This window comes from Mytilus californianus, unplaced genomic scaffold (genome assembly GCF_021869535.1).
Source record: "Mytilus californianus isolate M0D057914Y unplaced genomic scaffold, xbMytCali1.0.p SCAF_14, whole genome shotgun sequence".
Classification (NCBI taxonomy): Eukaryota; Metazoa; Mollusca; class Bivalvia; order Mytilida; family Mytilidae; genus Mytilus; species Mytilus californianus.
Window position 1 is genome coordinate 6,735,081 of NW_026262626.1, and position 12,949 is coordinate 6,748,029.

Below are 12,949 nucleotides of genomic sequence, written 5' to 3' on the forward strand. Positions count from 1 at the left end.
CACTGAGATCTAAAACATTTTGTACAAAAAAGTCGTGTTTTTTTTTTAATCAACAAAATAAGGCAAAATGTGTTTCGTTAGAAAAATATTGTTTGCATCTTTAGAAAATCTATCACGTTTAAAATGCTTCTTCTTTTGACGTTCCTTTGCTTCTTTAAAGTATGGCCATAGTACCTTGCAACGATCATTAACCTCTTTCGCAAATAGCTCTCTTATACCATAGTAAGTCCCTTTTAGAGCATATGCATTTTGTCGAACCAGTTCTCTATCATTAAATGTTTTGAATCTGCAAACTATTGCCCTAGGTTGTGTGTCTACTATACCGAATCTGCGCACACGGACGAATTCAATCAAGTTTGATAATTTTAGTTCTTTTGTCATAATAATCTATGCATATGTGCAATTGTATATTAAAGCAATATACTACTAGTTTTTAATTATATGTAATCTTTACTGTAATTCTAATTAATCAGATTACAAAACTTTTGCAATTATTTTTATTTAGGAATGTTATTTTTTTAATGCTGCGAAACTTTAAATAATCCATGCCTTTTGTATTTAGTATTATAGAATTATATAGAAGTAACATTCTTTAGAAAATAATTCAATATAAATTACGTTAATATGAATATGCATTTAACTACATATACATTGTGGCATTTCAAAAAAATCCTTATTATGCAGGTTTGTCAAATGTTAATTGTTTTAAAGTAGGACGAGCTTTATAAAAACCATCAAATCAAAATCAATTCAAACCATGAAGAACCTACACAATCGATCGCTGCACGCAATTAAACAATCTAACATTAAGATCCAATTTTAATTTTAAAAAACTAACCAGGGTTTACATTGATTCCACGATAAACGTGTAGACTAAAATCGCTATTCATATTCGTGTTTAGGTGACCATGGTTTATTCCTAAGAATATATGTAAATAATGATTTCTAACTGTTTCTATTTTTCTAAAAGTTTGTTGTTTAATGAGGTATTCAACAACACGATTACAAGGGTGTAACGTAGAGAAATTAACAGTATATATCAACATTATATTGGCCCTACAAATCTGGAAACTAGGAAATAAGCCTTTGCTTAACGATTTGACATATATGTAGATATAATTACCACAAATGTGTATGAAAAAATGCTTTGAACGTTTAACGTGTGGTAGTTGTTTTTACCAGGTATTTTTATATGTGACCCGGTCCAATGGCCTGTGAGGAGGAGATATAGACAGCACAGCATTACACATGATAATAATGAAGTGAGAGCACAGGAAAATAAAAACAAACCGCTATAACAAAACACGAACAAACAGCAGAACAAGCCAATAACATATTGATGTGTTGAAATAGTCGACAGTGAATATTTTTCTCGATGTAATCAATTTACACTTAGGGAAAATGAGAAAATGGCTGAGCGTTCGAGATCTACGCAAAAGGTAAGGTCATCTAGAATTAAAGCTTCACGTGTTCAATACTCTCCCAAAGGAAGAAGAAACAATGTTTACTTAGATGAAGACGATATGCTTTCTAGTGAAAAACTAATAAAAAATCATAGAGATGTAGAATTTGTTAGAAGACCAAGATCCGAAGAACTAGAAACGTATGTTAAAAAGCAAGAATCTGAAGAAACAAGTGTAAAATACATTACTAGGAATAGCTATCAAGACAGGCAACCTATTGGGAATATAATGAAAGAACAAGCAGCTGATGAAAAGAATTTTCAAAGACAGGAATATATAGACTTCCCACAAACCGCTATAACAAAACACGAACAAACAGCAGAACAAGCCAATAACATATTGATGTGTTGAAATAGTCGACAGTGAATATTTTTCTCGATGTAATCAATTTACCCTTAGGGATAATGAGAAAATGGCTGAGCGTTCGAGATCTACGCAAAAGGTAAGGTCATCTAGAATTAAAGCTTCACGTGTTCAATACTCTCCCAAAGGAAGTAGAAACAATGTTTACTTAGATGAAGACGATATGCTTTCTAGTGAAAAACTAATAAAAAATCATAGAGATGTAGAATTTGTTAGAAGACCAAGATCCGAAGAACTAGAAACGTATGTTAAAAAGCAAGAATCTGAAGAAACAAGTGTAAAATACATTACTAGGAATAGCTATCAATACAGGCAACCTATTGGGAATGTAACGAAAGAACAAGCAGCTGATGAAAAGAATTTTCAAAGACAGGAATATATAGACTTCCCACAGGAAAATGTAGGTCGAAGTCCGCAAAAGCGCAACGTCTGTTGTCAGATGACAACACATTATGTGATACAATCGCAGCCGTTACAGAATAGACATGATGAACAAACTCAAACTCAACTAGAGATAGTCGTACCTCAGCATGACATACCTTCTCTTCGAACTCCGACTCCATCAACGCCGCTATCACGGCGAGACGAATCACCTGACAATATCAAAGTAAAAACTTTTGACGATGTAGATTTTAAATCATTGTACCCGAAGCAACCTAAAAAAGGTTACCAGAATTATATAGATTCCACACCTACTACAGAAACATCAGAGCCACCAACAGAAACATTAGAGTCACCTACAGAATCATTAGAGTCACCTACAGAATCATTAGAGCCACAACCATTTTACGGGTTGATCGTATCTGAACCGAAGGTAAGAAATACAAAAAATATTTAAATTAAAATCAGATTTCATAACAAAAACAACTTTTAAACAGAATCACGAAACAACGACTACATTAATTTCTGAGTAAGAATAAAAGAAACACTATTCTTCATGGGATATCTGTGTCACAGATGACAACGGAAATGTTCCAACTGTTGTACATGAAGCATCAATCTCATCCTGTTTCCTCGATTGTAGCATCCGCGAATGCAACTCATCACCTAATCTGTGCTTGTCATACACAGTACTAGACGAGTACGATGTCCTTACCCTTCCGGAGCACCTTTACTCACTCGCGGTTTTTTAAGGGGGTTCGTGTTACTCATACGTAGTTCTTAGTCTACCGTTTTGTAGATCAGGCCGGCTCGTTATGCTAGTAAACGAATTTGATCTCAAATGGTTAATTTTGATCTGAACAGATACTTAAAAGACTGAACACGTAATTAAAAAAAAAAGTCTTTCAGTAAATGTTTAGATAAATCCACTACGGTAAATTCAGTACTGTTCAGATAATACGCTTGCAGTTGATTAAGATCTGTTTAGTTTGTGTTCAGACTGTTCAGTAGTTGATACTTACCTGTACACATAAAGAACAAACTGAATTGTCTGAAAAGCTACTGAAAAACGTACCTTATTGTCTGCAATCGAATTTTCTGAAAAAAAGTAGAATCACAAAAATACTGAACTCCCGAGGAAAATTCAATCGGAAAGTCCCTAATCACATGGCAAAATAAAATGACAAAACACATCAAACGAATGGACAACAACAGTCATATTCCTGACTTGGTACAGGCATTTTCAAATGTAGAAAATGGTGGATTGAACCTGGTTTTATAGCGCTAAACCTCTCACTTGTACGATAGTCTCATCAAATTCCGTTATATTTACAACGAGGCGTGAACAAAACAGACATAATAAATAAAATAGTCAAAATATGGGTACAGCAGTCATCACTGTGTTACAATATCAAAACAAACAATCATTTACAACAAAGTACAAAAGCCTCTATCAAATTAAAAACCATATTCATTGCTTCGCGTGTCTGATGTCAGAAAATGTAAACGTCACATAAGAAGAAATTTTGTCGTTCAATGTTTATTCAAAACAATTTAATAATTTCACATGGGGAATGTTGGTATACAGGGTTAAAAAATCAAAAGTAATGTTAGAATTAATTTCAGAAATAGACCGAGATTTAAAATTGTTCAAAAGTTCTTTAGAATTTTTAAGAATCCACATATGGTTAATACCACTACGCGAGTAAAATAAATCTGTCGTTTGTCGTTCAAAGTATTTTCAAATTTATAATAGAACAATAACATACTGACATATATAATAGAACAATAACATAATGACATATAATAGAACAATAACATAATGACGGGATCTTTTAAAGTACAGAGTCACGTTATAAGAACCAAAGAAACACAAAAAGTCCCATAAACAAAACACACCAGCAAAAATGAAAGATAATACAAATACATTGACGGGATGTATAAGTACCCAGCCTCGTCAAATGGATATCACAGAAAACAAACCAAACAGTAAAAGTAATATTAATAACAGAACAAAAACAAACGAAAGAACAATATAACACGTTGTTTACGATGGTAAACAACGTCAGTACGCAGAATCTATACTTCAAGACCATCATGTATTATTTGTGAAGTTGATACGGAATATTTATCAACAAGGTCTTGGTACCTTCCGATGAACTTTTTTAGAAAAAGGACGAGACGTTCTTTGAGATACCCCTGGTTCATCAACTTTCTGCTCAGACACTGGTGACGTTTTACAAAGTCTGAGTAGGAGCTGCAAGCTCTTGAATATCGAATAAGTTGGGAAATGTATATCCCATATGCAGGTGAAGTTATTATATTTCTACTAAGGTGGCGGAAATTTATAATTTTAAAATTAAAATCGTCCCGTTTGTCATAGATTCTGGTACTGAGATGACTGTGTATGTAAAATTCGAGATATAACTGAACAGTACCAAATTTCACCGTGATCTGCCTTTTTACAAATCGAAAACGATATTGGTCACAATAGTAAGTTAACGTGCATTGAATATATATTTCAAGAAGTATTAAATTCTTCAAATCGTATATATTTTATATAAAACGTTTAAGTTCTGATCTGTTTTTAAATGTAGCAATAATCTTTAAAATATGGTTATCAGATAAAATTGATTAACAATGGCAATAACGCGCAGTTCATATATTGAATAAAATAATCATGATAAACGAAAGCAATATTGGTGAACAGTTACTAATATTTGTCATGTTTATAGTCTAAAATTCACTACTGTTTCTTCGTCTGCATCAATTAAGAGTGCCAGCATGTTCTCTTCTTATTCAAATAATTCAATCGTCTCAAAAAAAACAGTAGTTTTCTCAGACTCAGACTGGCTCGTATAACAAAACTTGTTGACACCATCAACATACTACAACTGACCATTTTTGCACTTTATTATAAAAAAAATTGTATAGCTGCAAAATAAATCAGTTAATGTTTTAACTCAGGACAGATTGTATTATACAAATGACAGCAATAATGGAACACAATGACTACACAATTTTGTCCGCATCAATTTAGAGTGCTAGCATGTCCTCTTTTTATTCAAAATATTGATGTCTCACAAACAATCAGCAGTTTCGATATCTTAACCTGGCCTGTATAACAAAAATTGAACCGCATCAACCAAAACTGACGACATTTGCACTTTATTATTAAATCTATATAGCCGCATCATAAGTCAGTGATTTTTTTATGTAATGATAGATTGTATTATAAAAATGACAGCAATATTTGAACACAATGACTACAAAATGTTGTCTGCATTAATTTAGAGTGCCAGCATGTCCTCTATTTATTCACAATATTGATTCGTAAAAAATCAGCAGTTGTGATGTCTCAATCTGGCTCATATAACAAAAAATGAACGTCAACAACCATAACAAACCATATTTGCATTTTACTATGTAAATTTATAAAGCTTAATAATACATCAGTAATTTTTCTTTATGCCAGGATAAATTGTATAATACAAATGACAGCAATATTGGAATACAATGACTACACAATGTTGTCCACATCAATTGAGATTGCCAGCATGTCTTTTTGCAGAATATTGACTCGTCACAAAAAATCATAAGTTTTGATATCTCAGACTGGCTCGTATGATTAAAATATTTGACCGTATCAACCAAAACCTACCAATTTGCACTTTAATATGAAAGGTTTTATAGCCGCATAATAAATCAGTAAATTTTGTTTAACTCGGGATCGATGGTATAACACTGTATAATACAAAAGACAGCAATATTGGAACACAATCAGTAGAAAATTTTCTCTACATAAATTTTGAGTGCCAGCATGTCCTCCTTTTATTTAAAATATTGACTTGTTACAAAAATTCAGTAGTTTTGATATCTCAAGCTAGCTCGTATAACAAAAATTTGACTCCATCAACTAAAACTGGCCATATTTGCCACTTTATTATGCAAGTTTATATAGCCGCATAATAAATTAGTAAAGTTTTCCTATGTCAGTATGGATTGTATAATAAAATTGACAGCAATATTGGAACACAAAAAACTACATAATTTTGTCTGCATCAATTTAGAGTGCTAGCATGTCCTTTTTTTATTCAAAATAAAAGTTTTGTACTCTTTGCATTTACTGACAACTTGTTTCTGAATAGTTGTATGTTAGTCGTAATGATTCTTTCTCCTGTTTGGGTTGTGCATTACTGCTTCCGTACTCATCTTGTCTGTGTAAAATAGTTGTACCACTGATACGACAATTTAAATGTTTTTCCTTTTTTTTACTTTCTCATGTTTGTACAATCAGTAATACAAACCTATCTCAAAGACAAAAAAGTTAAATCATTTTACCAGTCTCTAGTTCATGTTAAGATACATTGATGAACCTAAATATCTATATAAAAAAGAAGATGTGGTATGATTATCAATATGACAATTTTTTACTAGACCATCCGACACGGACGTACGCAACTATAGATCACCGTTCGATATTCAACAATTAGCAAATCCTTTACAGTATAGTGAGTAATAAAAGGCCCTAAATGATTAAATGGTCCGAGGACACAGTTATCGTCCTTTGATTTTCGTTGTCTATAAATATAGTCCCTAGAGTTGATAGTGTATAACTTGCAAATTTTTTTCATACACATTCAGGGTTTATTTCTATAGATTGTATGCATGACATATTTGGTAAGGGGATAAAATTACTTAAACGTTTTGGGTGCTGAATCTTTATGTTAAGTAGTGATTTGGTCCAATTAAAAAAAGTCAAAAATTATTATGTCTGAAGCTGTCAAACTGAATTGTAGACCCTCTTAACACAGAATTGTCAATATTTTGAGTTAGAGCTGGTTGACTTTTCTATAATTTGATAATATTTGTCCCAATAGTAGTACACTGCACTGTAAAAATCTTTTTGAAATAGAGCAGGTGCGATTTTTTTTTATTTGAATTTATTGTCTAAAAGAAATGCACTACAAAATAACTGTGTTCTCGGGCCAAATGTGAAACAATCCAAACGGGAAAAGCCAACGGCGTTATTTATCATTAAACACTTAACAACAAAACATAAAGCTATATATGAATCAGATAATCTTTGCATCTCGTTTATCCAATCAACTTTGCCATAATGGGTACTGCCGAAAAAAGAAAGTGTTGTTTTTCGAATTTTGATGTCTATGGCTTATATGATAGACTTTAAACCTAAATCCAGGAAAAATTTAAAAATATCCTTTCTGATGGATAAATAATTTGTTTAATCTTACTTTGCCTCTTGTGCACTTTTTAGATAAACGATCTGATAGATTGATCTATAAATCAATGTCAAAATGCTGAGCAGAGTGGCAAAAAAATATCATTCTAGTTTTATTGAAAGCCATTTAGACTATCGCTGTTATATTTGACGCCATTACGACTACTATTTTCATTATTTCAAAAAACAATTGATGATTTTATAGTTACGGTTGGTGGAGGATGGAATACGATGAACGACTATATGGAAATACATGACCCTGTGCAGGGATTGGTTTATGAAAGAGAGCATTCAAAAAATTCTGACTTACCGGAAAATAAGAAAAAGTACTATGGATTCAAATCAATTTATAAGTACCCTCAATATAAGACAGCATATCGCTTTTATAAATCAAAATATTTTTTCAGGGTAATAGATAAATTACGTACAATTGTCCTCAATTAAAGTTACAAATTTACTTTATTGTAAATAGTCTAAGATCTATATTGCTGCTTGTTAATCCCCTAGTGAACCATAAGCGCTGTTCACTGTTACTAGTTAACTTCTCATGCTATTCATATATCAAAAATATTTATTTTATAATCTGTATTTGTATTAGGGTACAACTCTGAGTTGGCCATATATGGTTTATGTTGTTCTGGTGTGATCAGCTTTTTGCATTTATACTCTGAGATATTTAATGTTATAACAGTTCTCAACTTTCGGGAGAAATGCTTATTGTAATTAAAGTTATCTATCAAATAGTTTATCACTTATCACATGAGACGCCACAATTCAGTAGGCAAGACATTTTTGTTCCCGATTTTGATATGCGAGTTGTGAGTGAATATTTGTTGTGAGTTTTCAATAATTTAAATATAAATGAAAATTCCTTTCTCGGGGTATATTTATTTCACCAAAGATTTTCAAACTATATGTAAGCAAGCTTTGTTGTTCTTTCTGGTAATCTTTCTATATATTGCTGAAATATATTTATCATTTAATGCAAATTAAAACATGTTCTACAATAAAACATATTAACATTAAGGACACAGATAAACATCGAAAGAGCAGTACAAATGGTTATTTAATTCTAAAGCAAATAGGAAAAATGCTCTTCGAGACAAATCCAGATAATTCGATTCCATCAAATGAAATACGTTACAATTTGACGTTTCAATTTAGACTTTAAAGGATTTTTTTTCTCATATAGACTAAAAAGGTCATACGTGAAATATGAATTATGACATTAAGATGGCACTGCTGGTTGGCGTTACGTGCCAAAGAGTATCAACAGTTTAGTAATAAGACCTTTTGGGTTGACATAAAATATCATTATTATGTTAACTCTCTGTAACTTATTATTAATAAAATGTTGAAATTGTCTGTAACACTAAGGCATAGATTACATTAGCCGTATTGGCAAAACTTTTCGGAATTTTCGGTTTTGTGATAATATTAGAAAACGGACACGGATAAGAAAAAAAAACAATGTCAAAATGTTCAGGCTTTAATTAAATCTTTATTTGGTAAGTTGATGCAAGCGTACGACCATATTGTTTCTTATACTGTAAGCAACAAATAATGTTTAACGATTATATTAAAGTAGTGATAAACACTTTAATAATGAGCTATGAAAGTCAAGGAGTTTGCGCATTATTTTGGGTAGGTTTTGAAAAGTTTCAAACAAATATACTCTACTGTGGGTTAGCATTCTTTAAGCGTCACTATCCTGTAGAATAACAACTGTTGATTACATTGATAATTTTGCTTTGAATCTTCATTGAAGCTGGAGCACGAATGTTGTGTTAATTAATTCGTGTGGTGTGTCATTTCTATGCAAGAGTGACATCCCTTTGAATTATGTTTCAATTCTAAAAAGTATATCGAATCAATGTGTTTATTGTCTCCCTTGAACAGGTTCACAATTTCATCTTAACTTATGATAGTTATCTGATTAATTTTAAATCAATACAAAATTTATAAATTTAATAGATCATAGTATTTATCATTCTATTTGGTTTAATAAAGACGGTATGTACAAAATGTATATCTATAATTTATTTATTAGTTTTGAAATGTAAAAAAAAACTGTGATATACCAATATGAAGAACCTTTTATATTTTATAAATATTATTTAGTTACATATTTAGTTACGTAGTAAGATGAGGCAATCTACTGTGAGAGTGCAGATCGTTTTCCTCAAACAAAACGTAGAATTGTATACTTTCAAAGCTGTATCTTATTCCATCTACCCTCAATCAGAACTAAGATGTAGTCTAAAACAATGTGACGTGAATTATTTTAAGTGATTTAGTGAGATAGAAAGATTTCTACTTTCGATATGTTCAAATATCCTCAAAGTGCCCGTCAGATTCCTTTTTCGACCATCTCCATACCCTGGTATCTTGTTAACCCGTTTCCCTGTAATATTCCCCCTTTTCATAATATGCTTTTGTCGATTTAGGTTATTTCTTTTTCGCTTTACCAATTAAGGGTTCCTCTCCATCAATCCATGAAATTATGCTTACTGGTGATATTGGAAAATATTTCAATCTCATTCAATGGAAAATCAATTCCAAAGTTTAAACTAGATCCATTTTTATAGAAGTGCAACTTTTGATTTCTGAAAAAAAAACAATGAAGTCTTTTATTTGGGCTCTCTTTGTCATATCAAATGTTGCTATGAAAAGTCTATTCTAAAATGGCGAATTAATGGAGATATAAAATGTTATTTTGATTTGTTTGCATTCTTCCTACACTTAACAGCAGTTTAAATGTGTCTATTCAAATAAGACATGCCTGCGTATTTCTACATCCTGCACATCAAATAGACACTCCCCTTTCAGTATGGATACCACTACCAGAAAGGAACATGTTACAGAAGTATATCCACAAGACAATATGTTTTAAAATTAGTTTTAGAAACATCTTACTGAGGTCCATTAAAGTGCATAATGAAATAAACATTATATTTTATATTATTTATGTCAAAGTTTCTGAACATTTGGTTTTTTTAAGACACAAATGTAAATATGAACCTTAGATAATCCCGCCCTCTTATTCCCGATTGTGTTCACTGAATAAGACTTATCACCACATGTGGAACAGGATCTGATTACCCTTCCGGAGCACTGAGACCACCCCCAGTTTAAAGTTGGGTTCGTTGTTCTGAGTCTTTAGTTTCGTATGTTGTGTTTTGTATAAAGTAATTTGTCTTTTGGTCCGTTTATTATTTTATTTTTGCCATGGCGTTGTCGGTTTATTTTTGACTTATGAATTTGAATATCCCTTTGGTAAGTTTCGCCTCTCTTTTAGAATATTTGCTCACAAAATCAGTACTGGGTCTGAACCTGCGATTGGATGAGATAACATGTAAACTGAAGCATGACTGATCCTTCTCCTTCCATAGAAGCCAAGAAAAGTCTTTTCTTGTACAGCGAGTGTTGAAAAATTTCAAACTATTGGCAGACAGGAAGTGATTACATCGCTGATGTAAAAAACAAAAACATTCACATAACTCAAGAGGAGGACCAAATATAACATTATTCCCCTCCATAGAGGCCAAGATAATTTAACGAAAGATTCGTACAAAAGGTCTTTCGGACGGAGTGGAACAATACTATTACTAGACCTGCTTCGCCGATGGCTGTGCAGGTAAAAATACCTTTAAAAAAACAGTTCCTTTTAATCCCCATCATTGGATCAATTCCTGATTTAAAAACCTCTTTACTTTTTTTTTGGTTTTCTTTTAATCTGTCAATGATAGTGTTGAAAAGGATTTAATATTAGTAAACAAATATATGAGCCCAAGTTAGTTTTGATAGAATTTTAATATTTGATTTCAATTCAGGTCAGTGATTAATTTTGGTTTTTCCAACACTACTTGCATTTTGCAAAGTAAAAGAAAAATAGAAAATAAAAGAAAACATTTATTTTGAAATCAAAAAGATTTCGCAAAATTCCATTTTCAATTGTTTTTATATAACAAAGGTCTTACCAGAATTGTAACAGTTACGGACCTGAAATACATGTGTGTAAAATCAGGTCCGGCCATCATCCCGATTTGTATACGGTTGGTGTGTTCACTACATGATATATCAAACTTTGTCAGCAAAATCAACATGATTCAAACAAAATATAAAACCTGTGTTGGATGCCTGATTTTGATATAATGACAATTTGTGTGTAACGTTTGGAGGGAGTGATGTTTTAGCAACAAATCGGCATGTATTTTGGAACCAATATATATTCAATAAACACCTGCATATGAAGTATATACATCACACTTGTTACGATATTTAAGAGTTTGTGTGTTCTATCATAATTTCCTTAAAAGAGGGTAGCTGCATACAACGAAGTCATTGAACCGAGGATGCTAATTGGTAAAGTTGAAGTCATTCCTTCAAACGTTCTATGGAAGCCATCATAAGTTGGTTTACCTTTATGGAATATTTGTGTCCAAGATGACACCGGATATGTCCCACATTCATCGTTTCCTTGATTGCGACATCACTTAATGAGACTTAATTTCAAATTTGAGCTTACCATGAGCAAGACGATGGTTGATTTACTTCGCAAAACCTTTTAAAATATGGATAATGTTTACAATTAAGCATGCAACAGTTTATCCAGTTTTGATTAATTGTAAATGTCTGCAGAATTTTGTCATGAGAATTTGAACGTGAGGATTTTAATTTCCCATTTAAAGCACCGCAGAGATCTGTTGTTAAATCCAAATATTTTTCGTGAATGTGGGTGATGATGTCTAAACATTATCTGTATCTAACCTCAGATTTAGAATTTGTTGTTAGCATATAAGTGTTGATAAGGCAAAGATTTTGATTATTGAGTTCGATTTTGATTGCCATAGTTCTGGTATTTAAATCCGGAAGTTTTTGTATACATTTATTCATAGTATGCGGCCACATAATTGCAGTTTCAGCTTGTCCACGTGGAGACTTAAAGTTGACAATAAGGTCATCGTCGTCATGGGAACGAATGAATACGGTATGAAGAAGAAAATGTGTTTGTAAAAAGTCCTTTTCGAAATCCCAAAGCAAATAATTAATGAACGATCTTTTGCCAATTCTTTTAGGTAGTTGATGTTTGTTTTCGTTCCCTCCACATTAAAATTTAATAGTTTTAATCCCGGGTGAAAATCAAGTGGTCTTTGGCGATGTCTGGCGCTTTTTCCCGAGGCGGGAGATATAAAAAATTATTTCCTAGATTAGACTGGCCATTTTTATTCTTTTCCTTGTTGTTCTATGTGTCTCCCATTAGGCTAGAATACTGTTTTCAGCTAAGCTGTTATTAACTTGGTCCACTGCCAGTTTAGCAGCTTGGAACATCCATGCTGACTGGTCAGATTTTCTAGAATATAATTCCATATAATTTATATTAATATGCATGTGTATTCAATAACATATAAGTTATGTTATTAAAACATAATCCTTATTATACTGATTTTTAAAAAGTTCATTGTTTTAAAGTAGGGCTAGTATTTTAAAAACCACGAGT